The sequence below is a fragment of the Solanum dulcamara genome, chromosome 6 (genome assembly GCF_947179165.1).
Source record: "Solanum dulcamara chromosome 6, daSolDulc1.2, whole genome shotgun sequence".
Lineage (NCBI taxonomy): Eukaryota > Viridiplantae > Streptophyta > Magnoliopsida > Solanales > Solanaceae > Solanum > Solanum dulcamara.
In genome coordinates, this window is record NC_077242.1 from 37,257,708 (window position 1) to 37,280,220 (window position 22,513).

At 36.2% G+C, this 22,513-nt stretch overlaps 1 pseudogene; it reads right to left on the bottom strand.

Annotated features, from left to right (window-relative positions):
• Positions 1–448: 448 nt before the first annotated feature.
• LOC129893651 (5S ribosomal RNA) lies at positions 449–570 on the bottom strand (annotated as a pseudogene).
• Positions 571–22,513: the final 21,943 nt, after the last annotated feature.

Consider the following 22,513-nt stretch of genomic DNA (forward strand, 5'->3'; position numbering starts at 1 on the left):
GTATGTAAGACATTTAAATTGGTAGCTTACGCAAGTAAGTTGAGTCCTATGACCCATTACTTGGCCTCCAATTCCTTCTAGATTCTTATAACCCTATTTCCAATCTTCCCTAATATTGGGGTATCTCATTCTCCCTTCTTAGAGTTGTTTGATAGAGTTATAGATTATCCGACACACATGATGACTTCTAAGAAATTTGACGGCCTTCCAAGAAACTTAAGAAGCTTAAGAAGCGTTCCAAGGTACCAAAGTACGGGGTGTAACATCCTTCCCCCCATTAGAACATTTGTCCTAGAATGTGAACCAAAACCTTCCTCCGGATCTTATACCGACTATATGGAGAGGTCCTCTATCCTGTTTCCATAACATATACTTTCATCGAGCAATCAATATCAAAGTTCCAAAGGTTAGGATTACTTATAGACGTAGGGAATAGGTATGGATACTTGTATTTCATTTCCTCTTTTGCTTCTTAGGGGGTCACCCATCCTAGTACTACTCTCGCCCAAGCACGCTTAACTTTAGAGTTCTGATGGGATCCCGTGCGTTAGTGCTGGTATGATCGCATCCAACCCTTATGGGATCTCGTTTGATGTTTAAGAGTTCCCATTTACATATGATAGTGTCAGTTGATTTTCTCTTAAGCTTGAACTTCTCTTGTCCATTTGCCCCTTTAGGGTGTATCCATGTCACTGTCTGTTTATATCTAACTTTTCAAATGCATATGAGTCCTTTCCAACCTATTTAGTATATTGCGCTATTTCCATATTTCCTTTATATTACCTATACTTTAGGTTACCCCTGTACGAAACCTTAATACAATCATGAGGTGCTTAGAATCCTTAATATACAATATCAACTCCAGTCTTGAACACTGGTACTGGAGTAATATCCTTAATGTAGTAGCGCATTTAAAGCCACATTCCATTCATCCCAATCAGTATGTCACTAGTGCTTATAATCGTGTCCGATTGTCCATTCGAGGGCACTTATACTCTGATGACACGTGTTTCACGTTTTGTTATCACCCTTTTGTTTGCCAAAGGATACCACTTGTTCCTTTGATAATTTCGCAGTGCCTCAGTTGTTTTGTAATTTCTATTCCCTATCCTCTAGGGATCCCACTATTTTCCAAGGTGGAGGTACATATACACAATACCCCTATCTGCTACATGATCTTCCATCCTTATCTTTAACGTGGATACAATCTTTCAAGATATATTACAACCTTATATCTCATTCTCTTTCTATTTCCAAAAAAACAAAATCGGTAGAGTTTCCTCTATATTCCTTACTATCTCAACACCTGCATGCAGAAAATGCCAAAACTGCCTCATAGGGCCAACATATATATTCATATCGTATCATACCACAGCCACACAAGGCGTCCAATATCAACAACAATAAAAATGATGGACTTACCTCATATGCCCAACTCAAACTGCACCTGTTACCTTGCCCTATCTACTTTTCCTTTTCATTTTTAACTTTACATGTCAATCGTACTTCAATACCTCACTTGACATATATCTTTCGTGTCTTTGTTTACCTGCGTGCTTTGTAACTTATAATATCATCAGTCACCTTCTTCTATCAATGTTGTCTTTCTGCTGAAACTAAAGGTTAGTATGAGAAATTTCATACCCACGGTTTGTAGACACTCTAAGGATGAACTACTCTGATACTACTTCTATCACGACCCAACTCTATAGGCCATGACTGGTTCCCAAGTTGGGCACCCATAAGTACCTTTAGCCCCACTTAGTGTGTTAGCAGAATAAACAAAAGTAGAAATCAAAAAGGGGTTGCTAGAGAGTGCATGAAAATAGATATAGCACAAGAGGGCCATTAAGGCCATCACGGAACACAAAGACCACAACATATATACATAACCCACATCATAAGTCTACAGACCTCTATAAAATCATAGCCTAGTCATATGACGAGACAGAGCCCCATCGTATCCTTAACAACATGTACAAATGTACAATAGAAAAGTTAGTACCAAAATAAGGCTCCGGACAAAGGAGCACTGTCAACCAACAGGGTAGATGTCCTAGGTGAGCGAATCAGCAAACCAAGCATCTGTACTTGTGGACATGAAATGAAGCCCCCTAAAAAGAGGGGGTCAGTACAGAAAATGTACCGAGTATGTAAAGCAAGGACTGTAATAAGTAAAGTCATTACCAGAGCCAAATGTGCAAAAATGAGCAAAGTATCCAGAAATATCAAAATGCTTATCATAACCACAAATAAGGTATGCAGAAAAACATATGCCATAAATGGCCCCATTAAGGGACTCGGTGAACAAATTGTGGTCGCCGCCCTATCACCGACACCATAGCACATCCTAACTCTAGAGTGGGGAATATCTCCATAACAAATCATATCATATTAGATAGTCATATCATATCATATCATATCATATGTGTATATGACAAATCATAACTCCACAAATCCTATGTACAGGACGTACTTGCCCCTTACGTCGAGGCATGGCGAATAATGCAGAGAAGTATGCATGATAACAAATCCTAGCCCGGGCTCAGTGAAAGAAGCATTGAGGCATCCACGAGTGGAGTAGTGAGAAATTAAATGCAATATAAAATATAAAACATTTCCAAAGAGTCAAGAGCATAATTCCGGTGATAAGTGATATAAGAGAAATTGAGAGATAATCATAATGCATGTCTTTCAGATGTCATGATGGTCTATGTCAAAATAGTCTTTCAGAAATCATTTCCATATTTCAAAATATATTATGGGGCTCAGTGGAATATTTAAAATAAGCTATCATTCAAAATCAAGAAAAGAGTCATATCAAGTACCTTTTGAAAGTCGCTATGGATTATATCAAAATAGAACTTCTGGAATCATATACTTGTATCCAAGCGTAATAAAATATCTTTTGGAAATCAAGAAATTGGCCATCCTAGTGGCTCTAGGAATAGAAACTTCCTTGGAATCATATAAAATTCATATATTTTATTCATAAAGACCATGCCAAAATAAAGATTAGCTTTTCATAGTTATGTCAAAACATGCCAAAAGAAGGAAACCTTAGCTTTACATACCTCTTATGGATTACTCTTAACATGTTCGCCTCATCATTTCTTGAACCTATTTAACATGAAAGTAATTCTAAGGTTAGTGACCTTCAACTTCCTATCTTGTAATTCTACCACCACTTATCTATAGGAACCAATCCCTTATCCATTTCCTTAGACTAGTTCATTACTAGTTCCTTAGTTAGTTAAGGAGTTAACGGAAATTGGGCAACACCTCCCCTATAATATTCCCTATCCGAACTTCCCATTACACCCCTAAATAACACATCCGACCAACAACAACAACCTTCTGTACATATACAAGTAATTTACTTCAACATTACAAGATACAAACTCCACATAACTCGTTCAAAACTATGATACCAAAATAGGGTGTTTAGTCTCTATTTTATAAAACCTTTAACCCTATGAAACGGAAGGTCGTGTGGATGAAACCAGAAGTAACTACACCATTTTTATGAACTTTTCATCCCTGCAACACAAAATCAAACCACCTGCAAGCACAGCACAACAACCACAACACACTACTCGACTTTGGTTTAACTATAACGACCTTAGTTTAGTTTGTTTCTAACGTCAATCATCCTTGTGAAACTTCTATACTTCAAGCCACATATAAGATGTTTAATAAACTCCTTAAAAACACCATAAACTCCAAATTAAAAGGATAACCCTTACTTGACCCGAAATTGGCCAAAGCTTGCCAAAACTTGCCTCGAAAGTTTTTCTAGCGCGGCTGAAATGTCGTGGCTATTTGTTGTCCACTTGGTGCTGCTAAAAACCTTAAATTTACATTATTAACACCCTCATAAAATTTCCAAACCCTTACCAATATGTGGAAGAAGAGAACCAAGCCATACCTTAACAAATGGCTTCCCAAACTTGCTAAACATTAACTTCGGAAACTCCTTTACGTGGCTGAGCTTTGGTGGCTGTTTGAAGCCCTATCATGATCCCCCAAATAGTTAATTTATGTAATTAAAACCTCCACTTAGTCGAGGAATATCTTAGATAATTAATTGATAGAATGAAATCGGGGCTTACCTTTCACTTTGGCCAAAGTCGTCGCCCCTCTCTCTTAACCTCTTAGGGTTTATCTTTTTATTTCTTTTGTTATAAGTGCTGAAATAAGATATTTACAGCATGTAGTACATATATACACCTCCTTAGGAGGTGACACGTGACATCCCCCTAGGGCGCCACCTCAATCTTGTATCCAATCCAAAGTGGCCACGTGGCACCGTGGGGCCCACCTTAAGTAGGTGTGTCACCTACTTGGTTCACGTAGGTGAATCACCTACTTAGTCCAAGTAGGTGCATCACCTGCTTGCTTCCGAGTAGATGCTACACCTCCTTCCGTCTCTTCCGTGGGTTCACAATCTCATCTCATTTTAAGAGCCTATGTATTCCTTGCTACTTAAGTAGCTCATGTATGTAAGACATCTAAGTTGGTATCTTACACAAGTAAGTTGAGTCCTATGACCCATTACTTGGCCTCCAACTCCTTTTGGATTCTTATAACCCTATTTCTAATCTTCCCTAATATTGGGTATCTCATTCTCTCCTCCTTAGAGTTAGCGTTATAGATTATCCGACTCACATGATGACTTCTAAGAAACTGAAGAGCCTTCCAAGAAACTTAAAAAGCTTAAGAAATATTCCAAGATAACAAAGTACGGGGTGTAACACAAATGTACTAACACATACTTTTTGCTTATATTATATCACAATGTAGAGGCATATTCTCCACACTTTTCCCATGGCTAGTTGGTGTTCCATTGAAGATTATTGTGGTGATTCCTCATGCTTTGAGGGAAACAGGAGTCATTCTTTCCTTTATTGTTGTTTTTAAACTATGATGATGTGTAAAGACTATTCTATATTGTGTTATTACTTTCTTTGAGTGTGAGCTAGGAACATGTCCTAGTCCCCACCTATGTAGTCATGTAGAGGCATGTTGGGAATATATATAAGGAGTTTATGTTGTCTTGATTCTCTCTAGTTATGATTTATCTTTTGGACTTTTATGAATCTCTCCTTATTGTTTACATTATGTATGCTTATGATATGCTAAGAGGCTTGGTTGAGATTTCTTTGAGAATCATAATCACCATGTCACATCTAAGCCCTAGTTTGGGTCGTGACAACTATGGCTTTCCTCTCCTTAGATTGAGCTTGTTTGTGTAAAAGCATGACGATTACTTTGAATTTGGGTTTGTTAGGTGCCTTATCATGTCTATTAGTGTAGAAATCCTATTTTGGGCTATTTTCGGGTAGTACCTAGTACTTGTGAGCATATTCTCATATTTAATGTGATCATCCGTACCTAGTGGCTTTGCATATTAATATTTTATTTTGATATTGAGCATGTTGGCCTTAGTCTATGCTTAGACTAGTAGTTGCCATAGACTTGCGATAATTGGAACCTTAAGGCCTTTTTTTTACTCCAAAGTTGATTCAGATGGGTTAGATCCCTGTAGACCGGAATAGCAAACTTGAGCCTAGTGGTTTAAGCCATAGTTTAGGTGTCACCTCAGCTTTGATGGCCTTATAATATTTCTCCCTCGTCTTTAGGCTCGTTCATGGAAAATTTCAACTTTTGGTCCTCGCTTGATGATTTGGGATTCGGGTGCGGTTTGAGCTTGGAGGGTTTTGTTTATTTTCTGAGAGCATAATCAAGGTCTGGTCATGCTTTCCTCTACGGAGATGATTCACCTATCTTCAGACTATTTCCCCTTTGAGACATATCCACGATTCAAGGTTCGGGCGCTGAACTTGTTAGCTAGGTTGTCTATACTTTATTATTTTAAGACTACAATTGATTTTACCCTTTGAGACACATCCGTGGTTTGAGGTAGGGGTACTGAACTTCTTATCTAGGCTGTTATTATTGGTTATTTGAAGGCTATCTGTGGTTCGAGGTCCAGGCTATGATTTTTTGGCTATGGACTCACCATTTCACATTCGTAGTAGTTTTAGCAATTCTGTGTACCCAATGAGCTTATAGGGGCTCGCTCGGATTTTACTTAAACTTGTGAACGAGCGTACCTTTTAGGTGTATGGGGTCCCATTCAGGTTTAGTTAGTTGTACTTAGTTCGTTTAGTTCTTGCGCTCGTGTGCATTACCTTTACCTTTTGTTGACTTTGTGTTTACTAAATTCTATCTTTTCTTATTGCTTTGACTTTTCAAGCTCAGTCGGTCTATGATGCCTACTAGGTACATTCATTTTTTGTACTCAAACTATATGCTGCATCTAGTTTTGTGATGCAGGTCCATGCACTAGTTAGTAGCGCTGATTCAGGCCAGTTGGAGTCTACATCCGAGGAGAGGGTGAGCACTTATCATTTTGGGATATTCCTATCTCCATTTGTATATAGTAGACTAGTCTTTGGCTTTTTGAGACAAGCCTTTATTTTTGTGGTCCACTTTTAAGACCTATATCTATTTTGTAACAGCTTTATACTTGTGTCTTTCAGGTTCTAGGAGAGATCTTCATGTTTTGTTGTATATATTCAATGTGCTTCTGCTTATTCATGTTATTCCCATTATTGTTTTATTATTGATTAGTTTCTACCCTTAAATCCCATTACTCATTGGTTCGGGTGCTGAACTTGTTAGCTGGGTTGTCTATACTTGATTATTTTAAGACTACAATTGATTTTCCCCTTTGAGACACATACGTAGTTTGAGGTCTGGGCACTGGACTTCTTAGCTAGGCTGTTATTATTTATTACTTGGAGGCTATCTGTGGTTCGAGGTCCAGGCTATGCTTTTTTGGCTCTGGACTCACCGTTTTACATTCTTAGTAGTTTTAGCAATTCTGTGTACCCAATGAGCTTATAGGGGCCTGCTTGGATTTTACTTAAACTTGTACACGAGTGTACCTTTTGGGTGTTTAGGATCCCAGTCAGGTTTAGTTAGCTGTGCTTAGTTCCTTTAGTTCTTACGCTCGTGTGCATTACCTTTACTTTTTGTTGACTTTGTGTTTCCTAAATTCTATCTTTTCTTATTTTTTTGACTTTTCAAGCTCAGTTGGTCTATGATGCCTACTAAGTACATTCATTTTTTGTACTCAAACTACATACTGCATCTGGTTTTGTGATGCAGGTCTGTGCACTAGTTACAAGTGTTGATTCGGTCCAGTTAGAGTCTACATCCGAGGAGAGGGTGAGCATTTATCATTTTGGGATATTCCTGTCTCCATCTGTATATAGTAGACTAGTCTTTGTTTTTTTGAGACAAGCCTTTATTTTTATGGTCCACTTTTGAGACCTGTATCTATTTTGTAGCAGCTCTATACTTGTATCTTTAAGGTTTTGGAAGAGATCTTCATATTTTGTTATATATATTCAATGTGCTTCTGCTTATTCATGTTATTCCCATTATTGTTTTATTATTGATTAGTTTCCACCCTTAAATCCCATTACTAATTGTTTCGGAATACGAGTTGACTTATCTATTGGTGTGTTATAATAAGTACCATTATGACTCGAGGAATCGGGTTGTGAAATTTAGTGAAGGATAAGATGCAGGTAGTTAAGTTGTGATGCTTGGGGAATGTGAATAAGAGATGCAAGGATGCACCAGTGCGGAGGTGTGAGAGGTAGACTTTGGATAGCTTTTAAGAGAGGTAGGGATAGACCAGAGAGTATTGGGTGAGGTGATTAGATGAGATATGACGCAATTGCAGGTTACCGATGACTTGACCTTATATAGGAGGGGGTGGATAACTTAGATTAGGACGTAATTTTACCCCCCAAAAGATTAGGGTATCGTAGGTAGCTCTGTGTTATCTTGTTGTCCGGTCATATTATTGCTCTTGTAGTTTCTTGTGTTTTAACTTTTATCTATTGATTCCCTGTACCATAATTATGGTATTATTTTGTTGTAGTTTCTATTCCTCTACTATCTATTATTTTATTGTTATCTATTTTTTCTTCTACTCCTGATACGTTTTTGCTCCAGCCAAAGGTCTATAAGAAAAAACCTCCCTACCTTTGAGGTTGAGGTACACTCTACCCACTCTGAATCCACTTTATCGGACTATAATGGTACGACGTTGTTGTTGTTGTTGTTAGAAATAAAATTGATTTTCTTTCACATTCCTTGACTTAAATGATTTTATAAAATGTATGAAAATTAAGCATTTAATTTCTAGAAATTAAAAAAGCACAACATGATGAAGATTGTTATAAATACACCATATTGTAGATTTCCATTACACAGTTTATTGAACAAGTTTGCAATTGGTTGCACCCGGACAAGCTTGCAATCAAGCTGGTAGTTTGCAAGTAACTTACCTAGCAAATTTTGTTCTTCCATAAATAGGAAGTAAATTATGTTCATTTGTACATTTACAAGGGGTCCTATTTTTTATCAAAGAAATGGTACAATTGAATTTATATGAGGTCAAGTACACACGTCTTAGCTTAACTCGTTAGATTCGATTACGATACAAAAATTCATCACTAATTATTCATTTTTTGTTAAAAAATTACATTTCGTATTAAAATGCATGGGGACAATACTTTTAGTGACGAAACCTATAATTTTTTAGCAAAGTTTTGTTCATTAAAATTTTCCACCAAAAACTAATTTGGCGTCATTATTAAGTACCATTAATGACTAATATTAAGTTATCAATGACACATTATTTTATCACTAATAATGCATTCAATTTATGACAAACTATTTTTTTGTCTTAGATTAGTTATAATTTTGGAAATGAAAATTTTCGTCACTAAAAATAAGTTATTCAAATAGAGACAAATACGAGTTTGTAGTTACATATTGTAAGCTTTAGAAACAAAATTTTCTATTTAGTTGTGACCTTAGTTTTCGTCACCAATAATATAATCAATTAGTGACAGACATTTCCTTGTGTTTAATAAACCTGTGACTTAGTGACAACATAATTTTATCACAGAATATGCAATATTCTAATACAGATGATTTAAAATTTGTAGCTAAATAATTTAACTATTTTCTACATCTTTTTAAAACTAAACATAAAATAATCATGGATTACACTTATATAAGTTGCGAGTGATAATTGAAAAATAAATTTTTAAGTGCTCTCTATAGGTAACACCAAGATGAAACTATAAAATGTTATGATAATCCCGAACTATATCCTAAAAAATTGAAATGACAATGCTATCATAAAACCTAACGTGAGTTGGGGTTGTGATATCACAAAGATCAATTATACGGAGATAATGTCGACTGTAAATCTATATTTTCCAGAAGTTTTAAATGTTTCATTGATTTTTGAATAACTATTCTCCACCACTACTTAAAATAAGCTTAATTGTGGAGGTTTATTTGTGGAGGTCTTAAGAACCCCCACTAAATGATCATTTTATAGCTTTTAGTTTAACCTATATTTTTTTTATGACGCTCTTATGGTAGAGTTTGTGATAACCTTCACAAAATATATTAAATTGCAGAGATTTGTCAATGTCACTGCAATTTTTGATAGTTAATAATCCCCACAATATAGGATCACTTTTAAAATATAGTTTAAAAATCGAGGATCAAAATAGACGAACGCGCTGTCATGATTCTGTCGCATCGTGAGTGGACCCCATACAAATACTCCAGTAAGAGAGCCATTACTAACCCAAACTTTATCATTGTAATCTTTCAAAATCATGCATTTAAATAAGTAGAAGCAGTTAAAAATAAGTAAACCTGAGTTCTATAAATTCAGTTAAGTTTAATAAAACATGTGGAATTTCAATTTCTAGATCTGAAAGTCATTGTATTAAAACTCTTTCAATGGTCTAGAATATAGGAATGCAACCACAAGAACCATGAGCATAAACTAAAGAGTCTAAGATTGTCTGAGTTCGAGAAGAAAGGACTAAGAACCAAGCGGAATCCATGGCAGCCTAAAAGAACTGACTCACTCTTGAATTTGAATGACCAAGTATCTCTAAGGTCTTTCAATAGTCGCCTAAATATGCCCTGTACTCAAGAAAGAAAGAGCAAGTATTGTATCAGTACATAACAATAATGTATTGGTAGAATCAAATGATCATTTTCAATGAATGATATATGAAGAAGATAAGAAAACTTAATAAAGCATATAATACACAATCACATTATATTTAAACAACACCAGACTTCAATTTCTTATGATTTAATATACACAATGAGCATGCTCTATCATATCACAACAATAAAACACAGTCCTATCATGGATTTATACCCAAAATGTTAGTGTACCGACATGGTATTCATTCCATAGTCATGTACCAACATGGTACCCATTCCAAATGTACCGGTGTGCTACCCCTTCAAAATATACCAGTATGGTACCTGATCCAACTGTATCAGCATAGTCCCTGATTGATGAGTCGGAAATTTTGACTCATTTAGGGATTAAAATTCAATGAAATTGTGTCCTCTTTGACTATATTGTATCCAATACTGACCTTAAAGTGTTTGTTTGCAAATGTGAGGAGTCAAGGACAAGGCATGTGCATTATTTTGAAGAAAAGACATAAAAAGTGGAAAACATGGATAAAACATACACTGAACCTCGCAAAGAGCCCTTGGCTACTCGCCAAGAGGGCTCCAAGTTCGCGCAAATACACTGAAGTCCAAGGCTAAGTGCCAAGGTAAGTGAGAGAGCCAATGTACAAAATGGTGACTCATTAAACCAGAAAGGCAAGGCACATCATGCTCGCCTAAAGAAGTTGAAGACTTGGCTTTTATGAAGGCCAAAAATGGAGATGTTGAAATGAAAAGTGTGACTTACCAACTTGAAACGAAAGATCGATTGAGCTCGCCTAAAGGCTCCAAACTAACTAGAAACTGAGCAACAAAAGAGCAAAGAAAAGTTGCAAATAATGACTAGTTAAGAGACTAAAGAACCAATGTGATGAGAGAAACTTATGCATTTTCCAACTCGCAGACCACTTCAGCGGGCACGACTTACATCGGAGAAGTGGTTGGCGCATAATATTTTGGCCTGCTTTTGGAGAAAGTATAATTTGATTTTCAAAGTTAAAAAATGATACTATTTTGCATTACTGAGAATCTTAGAATACAGTATTCCATTTTTCTTGGGGTTTTGAGCTGGTTTTTGGGATAATTAGTGGGATTTGAAGCTTGGGAATTCAGAGTTTGAAGTAAAACTTTGTTGAACTCAATGGAAGACAATTATTTTTGTAAAACCTATTTTAATATTTCAATGTGTAGCTAAACCCCATCCTTCTAGGGGATGCTTATGTATTTAACTTGTTGTTTTGAATTGGGTTTTTTAGTAGCTCAAGATTTGTTAATTCAATATGTTTTTTTAATTTGCATGTATTCATTTTTAAATTATGGTTGCAAACATATTTCTATGTTAGATCTTCATCTTAGCTTGAAAATGAGATGTGAAGTTGTTGAATTAACAAATAGCCATTGATTTGTAATCTCTCTCCCGAGAGGAGGTTTTTCTAAGGATCGGGTTAGTTTTGTTGGTACACATGTATAGGCTCAAAAGTGCTTGCATGGATAGACGAATAGTGGTTGAAAAATGCTTTTTGTATGATTGTTTAACCTTGCCTATACATTGATAATTACCAATATTGAGCTGTGAAATTACCCTTATTCGAACAACATATTATACTACACACCTACCCTAGAAGTGTCCTAAAACTTATTACAACTCAGTTGTTATTGATTGTGCTAACATTAATCTAGTTAACTCTTCTAACTTAATATATTAAAACTGTTGATATCACTTATGTTCTGATTCAATTAATTTTCCCCAACAAAAGTCTAAAACACTCTCTTACTTCTTAATCAAATTCTATTCCAAATCGTTCCTTGAGGTATCGACCCCAACTCATCATTGGGTTTATAATTGATTAGCAACCGTCTACACTTTGAATTGTGAGAAGTGTAGTTTGAAGGTTATAAAAAATATCACCATTGTCAAGGAGCGATGATTAGATTTCTCTTATTAAAGTTGTTTGTGATGTAGTTATTTATAATAGGATTCCCTTACTATCCTTTTCTTTCTTTGTTAGGTGAAAAAATGAGCGTTCATAGGAGTAATTTGGGAACATAAATAATGACATTGGGAACATAAGTAATGTCAATGTTGACAAAATGGGTAGTGCCTGAGCTATAAGGCTACCCCCAACTATAGCTAATGCCAACTTCCACGTGACCTGTACTATGCTGCAATTGCTTAAAATCAAGGGCTTCTTTGGAGGCCTTGCTCACAAGGATCCTCAAGACCATAACAGGAACTTCATGGATCTGTACAACCGTTTCTCTTTCAAAATTATCTCACATGTATCTATTCACCTACAGTTTTTTCCCTTCTCTCTTATGGGGGAGGCAACCAAGTGGTTAGAGAGCTACTGAGGTATTCCATCACCTCCTAGGATGAGCTCATGACAACATTTTATAAGTTGTTTTACCCACCTTCCAAGATGCTCAGAATTGATATATGAGATTCAAAACTTCAAGATAGTTAATGGGGAACCAATACATGAGACTTGACTTACGTTACAAAAGATGCTCTTGCAATGCCCTACTCATGGGCTACCAGACAATGTGTTGCTATAGTATTTCTATGGTAGCCTTGAAATGGTAAACAAAGGTGTAGCATATCAACTTATTAGGGGTGGGATCATGCGCCAAGCCTTTGCCATTACTTCGATATTACTTGATAAAATGAAAAAACTAAGCCGCACTTGGCACACTTGAGAGGACCACGTGTCTCCTCTTCATGCTAGGATGACTGTTGCATCCAAACACATACATAAGTGTACGTGGTCTCAAAAGTAATGTAGTGATCCATTTTAAGAGCCGGATATTGAACACACAAGAAAGCTTAATTAGGCTTTGGCTTGCTTTCAATGAATTAAATTATTCATGCTTGTTGCAAAGAGTTCAGTTTGTTTACATCTAAAACAATTATATCAAAAATGATATAAGGAAATGGTTTAAAGATATTAGAGAGATTTGATCAATTCAAGGGAGAGTTACAGGGTTGTAGCACTTATAGATTTCAGTCTAACATTCTTCACTTTGGTGTCCAATGGGTCTTTTGATTACTGATTTATAGGTTTGATTTTAGAATTATGCTCTTCCAATCTCTAATTGACTACTTTTGTTGACAGTCAAACTACATTGTTGAGCAGGGATAAGCATGAACCATCAAAAATACATTAAACTTATCTTCCTATTTAGTAACCAAACATGGTGTATAGGTATGTGTCACAAGCATCTTATACATGAATTATCTTAGGAAATTCTAGAATAAACATGCTACGTATATTGTAGTATTCTATATCCTTTCCTTCTTTCGAGTTTTGAGTAGACAATAATTTTTTCTAATGGCGATCAAGCATTATAAGAATAAAAATACGAATATAGGAGTAACCACATACAAAAACCCATTTTTGACCAAAGAAAATAAGATTTAAACCTTTATCTTGTGGCTACAACCCAAGAACAAGGGGGTTTAGCCACTCATAGTTTGTAACATAATTACATAAACCATTAATGACATAAAAACTTGAATTCAATTGAAAGAAAAGAAGAAATATCACCAAAAAGTAGTTCTTCCTTCGTCTCCTTCAGTCCCAATCCTACAATTTTATCTAGATCTATAATAAAATATAGAAAGGTCTATTTATAGAACCTAAAAATATGGATTTAAAGTAACCGCAATGAAGTCCGTGATGCAGACTTGTTTCAGTTCATTGCAATTTTGCATTAAGCTTTGTCGGTGAAATTTGCTCTATACAGAACCTGCTCTGCGATGTATACTTGGCGTGTACCATCCTATTATGTCAAATAAATTCTAAGTTTTGGAATTAAATTACTGAAACTCAGTGTGCGGCGAGGACACACTCCAAGATGATGCATTTTCTCCACATTTGTTCCCAACTTTTCCTTTGAGCTCCACTTTCAATCTGATCATGTTTTGAATATCCATTCTTTCTCAATTAGCCCTGAAAGTGTCTAATCATGTTGGTTGGTTATAACAATACATAAATATGCTAAAATATGAACTAAACTCTAGGAATTATCTCTCAACTTGACTATAGATTATGAGTTTTATTTGCTATTGGGCACATAAATGCACCCAAGATCACCACCCCACACTTATAGCTTTGTTCTTCCGCGAACTAACTCCCAGTCTTATTCATTAAATTCCAAACACAATATATATAAAATAGTTCTACCAAACCACAGTAATTGCACAAGTAGTGTACATTACACACACATGTCTAATTTTGTTAACTCGTCTGACTAACTCAACACTACATAAACTCAAGAGTTGACTCTGTAATGGAGCAAACTCATATGGTTTATTAAATTAAAACTCATGTAGAATTAACATTTCTTCATTAAACATGTGCTCTCATCAAGAAAGAATTACCCATACTCTCACAGTTACATTCCATGTCAAAAATAATGGGTATTTAAACAAAATTCGGTCACTCTCTCAGATGAAGACAAACGTTGCTCAAGATGAACTATAGGCTTGCCTTTACTGTATTATGCAGTTCAATTAAGGTAGCTAAGACTTAAGGATCACTTAGGAATTTTTTGGGTTTGTAATGTAGGTTAGTGGACGGGTAGGTATTTATCTGGACATGTATAGTGACTTGGTTCCCAAGCAGTTTCAATACACTACATTAAGTAATTCCATGCAAGTACTTCATATCCTTATTCTCACCACCTTGTTCTTTCTCTAGCTTACCTTTCAATTCATTTATTTGTGTAGGGGATGTCTTCTTATCCTTACTCTTTACAACCATAATGTGATTGGCTTTATTTTTCACTTTTAACTTGCTTCTCTTCCCTAATACAAGATTTTATTCAATTATTTACACCAATGGTTTTATTTTGAGTAACACAAGGTTGTAACCCTCCATTTCTCCGCTTATTCTTTCCTAAAGCACTTGGATTTTTTTATCAACATTATGGTCTCAGAAAAAAATAGGAATAGGCTCCAAACTAGGGTACCAAAGAATCAAGTCAAAGGCTCAAAAGGGCTTACTATGGATTTGCATTAAGGTGGGTATGACAAGTGGTTTTAAACTGAGGTTACCAATGAATTGCCTAGATCCCTTTCCTAAGTTCAAAACTCCCTTTGTTTTCACAACTCATACACATGGAGCAAGTTATAGCAATCAAGAGAAACAAGAATTACACAATTAGGATACCCATATTGTACATGTTTAATTTCAGAATGAAAATTCTTCTGATATTTGAACCACAATCACATAAATTCAACATTATTCAAAATCTAACAACAAAGTCTTAGGTGTCTCAATTTAGTTAGTTCTATTGATTCCATGCTTTTCAAACATTTCATTCGCTACTTTTTTAATCTTGTAGTTTAGTAAAACACTTTATATATTTTACAAATATCTAGCTAAAATTCTTTTTTATACGGTTCAAAGGGACTATCCAAGGCCAAAGAACTAAAAACAAATGTCATGAAACCCAAAATCAATCAATAATAATAATAAAATATTTTGGAAAGACATCAAGTAGTCAAGATAAACCAATCCTGATATACCAAAATATCAATGATGACAAAAATAAACAAGTAAACCAGTCCAGATAAACCAAAACATCAATGTTGACAAAAATAAACAGATAAACCAATCCAGATAAACCAAAACATCAAACTGACAAAAGTAAATATAAATAGTTAAATAAAATAGATATTCCACCCCATACTTAAAGTTGGGCACCTTCCTCAAGGGCACAAAGTAGTAGACTTCCCTGTCTAGTCATCTATCAGTCCTACAGTAGCTGGATCCTCAACCGCCAAAGGGTCAAACTACGCAGACTCCAAATCTGACTCCACATTTGAGCTTGTCCTCCTTCTCTCCTCATCCATAGGGATATCATCTTCAAACAGCTCATAGAAATTAGGACCAAGTCCTAGTACAACCATAGCGTATTCGTTTATTGGATACTGTCTTTCTACCTCACAAAGTTCTTCAGTTGAGGTGCGTCCTCCAGTGTTGTGTCAGAGCATCTCCAGGCCAAACATACGAGCTGTTACCATATAATCATGATTTGCGCGCTCCTTTGTCGTGAGAACTAGACCATACGTAGTGTCTGGGCCCTTAATGTTTGTTACATCATAAGACTCCGAGGTAAGGTAGGCTATATAATAATATTGGTCCTTAGGGACCCCAGCCCTTTAGCATATCTCTATAATGAGGCCTCCAAATTCATACCCTCTTCTATGATGGACTCTGCACTTACGGATTATTGATTTGATAATAGCACCAACATTTACTTCTATACCCTTCATGAGGGCATATACCGAACTCACCCTGTCCCTTGATATTTTAGTGTAGTGGAGACCTGGGATAAGGCTGTGCATAATGATTTTCACCCACACTCGGGCGTTTTTGTTAAAATGGGCATATGGAAATGTGTTATGGTAACCTCGTAGCCCATGAAAGACCCACTTAGCTATTGATTTGGGCCTATACAAAGTATAACGGACATCCCCATAAGGTGGTTGAATATTCAGCTCTGTCAGGGCTGTGGTAGGTAACTCAGAAGTTCCCAATATCTTATTGATTGCTATTGGAGATAGAGGAACATCAACCCCTCAAAGTGATGGCCTCGACCCATTTAGAAACTAATCAGCTACCACTAGTATATACTGATTCCCATAAGACGATTGGAAGGGACCCATAAAGTCTATTCCCTACACCTAAAAGATCTCTACCTCCAGGATGTTATTTAATGACATCTCATGCCTTCTTAAGATGGTGCCCATCCTTTTTCATTGATCATAACTCTTCATGAAACCTGCAGCATCTTTAAATAAATTAGTACAAAAGAAACTTGATTGCATGTCACAACCCAACCTAGGGACTAGTTGTAACACGGCGTTTGAAACCCCGAAGGGTTCCAACCAATAATCTTGTTCATATCATAATCATATATAAGTAAAAGAGAAAACAGCATAATAGAGTCTAAACTATGAATAGTAAATGAAGAATGTCACCCCATAACATAGACTCAAAACATTTATCCAAGTAGATGCCTTTACTCATGAACATGGGCGGGAAAATACATGTATCTAAATCACCCTCAATATGAAACATAACAAAAGTCTTTGAAAAGAATAATCAACTAGATGACTAGTCCCCGATAACTGAGGACTCACCAAAAATATCGCCGGATAGAAAACCTTAACTAGCCATGTGGATGAATATGATATTCAACCTCAACCCCTATATTATGGGACAATGTAGGCAAAAAGTATGCATTAGTATGTTGGAATGTACTAAGTATGAGGGCATGACATGCAACATAAATCATGGGATACAATGGTCTAGTAAAACACATGATAAGATGAGATAGGTAAAGTCATGAGAAAATCGTAATGAATAAAGCATTTAAAAAGCATAATTGAGATCATGAAAATACATATGAGATCATACATATATGGGATAGGAACCAAACCGACAATAAGACCTTGCGAGCTATAAAATGGAATCCTGTTGTCTCCCTACATAATGAATAAAAGGGGAATTTAGTTGCCAAGGTAGACTCTACCCCGCTAGGTGGGTCATACATACACTATATGTGGATCCAATATCTAGGCCATGAAGGCAACCTATGGTGGCACATAGTTTAAGAGACATGAGGTTGCTACAAGGGCTTTTGGTAGAGCCCCCACCTCAAGTACACTTGGTGCTAAGTCAAATCCCACGAAATACATACATATCATAGAAATCATAATGACATATATCATAGTCATGATTATAGGTTTGAAATGATAGAATACTAATATTCTCCATTTGCACAATAGAATTTGGATCAGCCACAAACTTCCCTCAACATTGATAAATAAAATACCAGATGAACCAATAGAACTTTTGATGACTTTGAGCCGTCTTCATTCTTTCTCTTATGAGACTTACTTTCTCCATTATATCAATTACCAAATTTGGACCAGTCAATGCCATCTTCCATACAAGGCTTCAAAAGGGGCCATTTGGATGCTAGAGTGATAACTATTATTGTAGGCAAACTCAATCAATGGAAAATGCTCATCCCAACTTCCTTTAAGATCAATAACATATTCCCTTAACATATCCTCTAATGTTTGAATCATTCTTTTATCTTGTCTATTTATTTGAGGATAGAAAGCGGTACTTAGCTTGACTATAGTAGCAAGACCTTTCTGAAATGACTTCCAAAAATGTGAGGTGAAATGAGAATATCTATCCGATATAATCAACAAACTACACCATGAAGTTTCACAAGTTCACGAATGTACAACTTAGCATAGTCTTTGGCACTATAAGATATCTTGACCAGTAGAAAATGTGCAAATTTGGTCATTCGGTCCACAATAACCCTAATATAATGATTATGTCTCTTAGTATGAGGACAACCCATTATAAATTCCGTATTCACATTTTCCCACTTTTAAGTAGGGATTTCAATGTCTTGAGCTAGACATCTCGGCCTCTGATGTTCAACTTTCACTTTTTTGACAATTAAGATACTTAGATACGAACTCCACTATGTCCTTCTTCATGCCATTCCACCAATTTTCCTCAAATCATGATACATCTTAGTGGATTCCATATGAATTAAATACTGAGAACTATGGGCCTCATTCAATATCAACTCTTTTAATCCCACAATATTTCGAAAACACAAATGACCTTTGTAACGTAATACCCCATCTCCCCATAGGGAGAAATCCTCAATGGCTTTTTCGGCAACCGATTTATTCAATTCAACCAAAATTGGATCATTGTCTTATTTAGCCTTGACGTCTGGCGCAAGAAATGATTCTGAATCATTATGTATAAGAATGCCTCCATTATTGGAATCAACCAAATGCACACCTAAATGTGCCTATATTTGGATCTCTTTAACCAACTCCCTCTTACCTTCCTCAATATGTGTAACAATATCCATAGACAACCGAGTAAGAGCATTGGCTATAATATTTACCTTACCCGAATTATACAATACGCTCATGTTATAGTCTTTTCAGAGTTCAAGCCACCTTCTTTGCCTAAGGTTTACGTCCTTTTGGATAAATACATATTGCAAGATTCTGTGATCGGTAAACACATCAACATGCACACCATAAAGATAATGGAACCAAAATTTCAAAGCAAATGCAACCGCCGCGAGTTTACGATCATGGGTTGGATAATTTCTTTCATTCACTTTAAGTTGCCTAGAAGCATAGGGCTATAAATTTACCATGTTGCATCAAGAAACAACCCAAAAAGCATCAAAATAAACAACAAACCCATATGAACCTTCGGGCAATGTCAAAATAGGAGCTGACGTGAGACGATCCTTCCTTATTTGGAAATTTCTCTCACATTCATCCGACCATTGAAATTTCAGCTTCTTTTGTGTCAACTTAGTTAAAGGTGAAGAAATAGACGAAAACCCTTCAACAAATCTTCTGGAGTATCCGGCTAAGCCAAAAAATCTTCTACTTACCAAAGGAGATAATGGTCTAGGCCAATTCTTAATCGCCTCCATTTTCTTTGGATCTAGTTTAATTCCATTATCGGACACCACATGGCCAAGAAATGTACCTTTCCTCAACTAAAATATCGCACTTACTAAATTTAGAAAATAATTAATTCTCTCTCAAGGTTTTCAACACAGTCCTCAAGTGACCCATATGATCTTTCTTATTTTGAGAATAAATCAAGATGTCATCAATGAACACCACTACAAACATATCTAAGTATGGCTTGAAAATATGATTTATAAAATCCATGAATATCACGGAAGCATTAGTAAAACCAAATGACATTACTACAAATTTAAAATGACCATACCTTATCGAAAAAGCTATTTTGGGAATATCACATTCCCTTACCCTCAATTGATGATAACCGGAATGGAGGTCAATCTTTAAAAAGTAGCTTACTCCTTATAATTAATCAAATATTCAATTGCCAGTAGTCTATACATAATTGGAGTGACCCATCTTTCTTCCTACCAAATAACATAGAAGTATCCAATGGTGAAATACTCAGTCTTATAAAACCCTTATCTAAAAAATCCTTCAATTGTTCTTTCAACTCCTTAAGTTTTGCCGGAGACATACGGTAAGGAGGAATAGAAATAGGTTAGGTATCAGAAAGGAGATCTATGCCAAAGTCAATTTCCTTTTTGGGAGGAATATCGGGTAAATCCTCAGAAAACACATCGAAAAACTTATTAACTATAGGGACCGACTCAATAGTAGGAGTTTTGGAATCGACGTCCCTAACTCACACAATATGATTAATACACCCCTTGGAAATCATTTTCTGGGCCTTAATACATGAAATAAATCAACCCTTAACCACCGAATCATTACTCTTCCATTCAAGAATAGGCTTATTACGAAAGTGAAACTTAACCACACGAGTCCTACAATATATAGATGCATAAGTGGCATGTAACCAATCCATACCAAGAATGATGTCAAAATCGATCATGTCAAGTTCAACAAGATCACATGGAATAACTCTGTACAAGACCCATACGGGCCAATTTCTATATGTTCTCTTGGCTAATACCTAATCACCAATAGGTGTATAGATCGAAAAAAGTTTGAATAACACTTTGGAGCACACATTAAATTGGATAGCAAGGTAAGGAGTAACTAAAGAAAAGTTGGCACCCAGATCAAGAAATGCATATACATCAAAGTTAAAGACCCGTAACATACCCGTGACCACATTGGGAGTTCATCAACATCTTGCCTAGCATAAAGAGCATAAAATCAGTTATGGAGTTGGCCACCCTTAGGTTGAACTTGGGTGCCATGTTGTACTTGGCCTCCTAGAGGAAGACACTCTCCACCCTTATTGGCAACATGAGGGCACTCGGATTACTTATGGCCTATCTTTCTGCATCCATAAGAAGCACTTGTTCCCATCAAGCACTTTCCTTTATGATTCTTTCCATACTTTGCACACTTAGGATAACAAGGGCTACTAGCAGTCATACATCCTCCTCCTTGAGCTTTAGCGTATGGCACCCTATCCTTAGAAAACTTCTTCCCTAAGCTTTGGCCTTGTTCAGAGCGTCCACTACTACCACCAGTCCTACCATTAGAGAACCCACCTTCATAATGGGCCCTCTTAGAATATTTCATCCTCATCTTCTTGAGCTTTTATCCCTTAATTTATTTGGCAAAAGTCATGAGACGAGATATTTTTATCTCCTTAACAAGCATAGTGGTATAACATTCCTTGGCAACCAAGTTGGACACCCCCGATATGAATTGACTCATTCAGGAACATGGATCGGCAAACATTGAAGGAGCATACTTGGATAACTTAGTAAACTTAAGGGCATAGTCCCTCATCCTCATATTGACTTGTGAAGATTTTTGAACTCCAACACTTTAGCCTCTCTTAACTCAAGAGGGAAAAAGTGATCAAGGAAAGAAAGTTTGAAAGCCTACCATTCAATAGGACCTTCATCCACCCTCTCCAACTTCCATTAAGTGTACTAAACTTGGGCAACATCCTTAAGATGGTAAGCCGCCAACTCTACTTTTTCTTCCAAAGTCACCCCAGAAAACTCACTATCTTGTAGAACTCATCAATGAGCTCTTGAGGATCCTCATCAACTTTTGAGCCATGAAAATCTGGAGGATTCATTTGTGCAAAGTCCCTCACTTTTGAGGTTGGAATAGGAACATTAGGAGGAGCCGCAATCCCTTGGTTGGTCTCCATTTGGGCTAGCATAGTCATGGCGGTTCAGAACTCCATATTAGTCACTTGGTCTGGTAGAGGACCATTATTTTGAGGAGCCGAGGGATCTTGGGCTTCATTAATATTATTTCCCCTTGGAAACGATGGTCTTCTTGGATCCATTCTTCTGAAAATTTCAAAGAAAGACCATTAGAGTAAGGAAGTCTTATGGTAAATTCTATAGCTCGACATAGATCATGAAAGAAATGAGAATTCATAAAATGTCTTATAGCGTCCTATTTATAGATGTGGCATGCTTGACAACCATGAATAAGATTCTACTTGATGCGGCATATTGGACTCCCTAGGACACTTAAACCATGTACTCTGATACCAAGTTTGTCATGACCCAACCTAGGGCTTAGTCATAATACAGTGGTCAAAAACCCAAAGGGCTCCAACCAAGACTCTTATACATATCATAAGCATACATAAGTAAAGGAGAAAACATCATAAGAGAGTCTAAACCATGAATAGTAAATGAAGAATATCACCTGACAACATATACTCGAATTATTTGTCCAACTAGTTGCCTCTACTCATGAACATGGGCGGGGGTTAAGATAGCCCCTAGCTCACCCTCAATATGCAATATAACAAAATTCTTTGAAAAGAATAACCAACTTGATGACTATTCACCAATAAATGAGGACTCACTACAAATACCACCAGATAGGAAAGCTTATCTAGTCACGTGGATA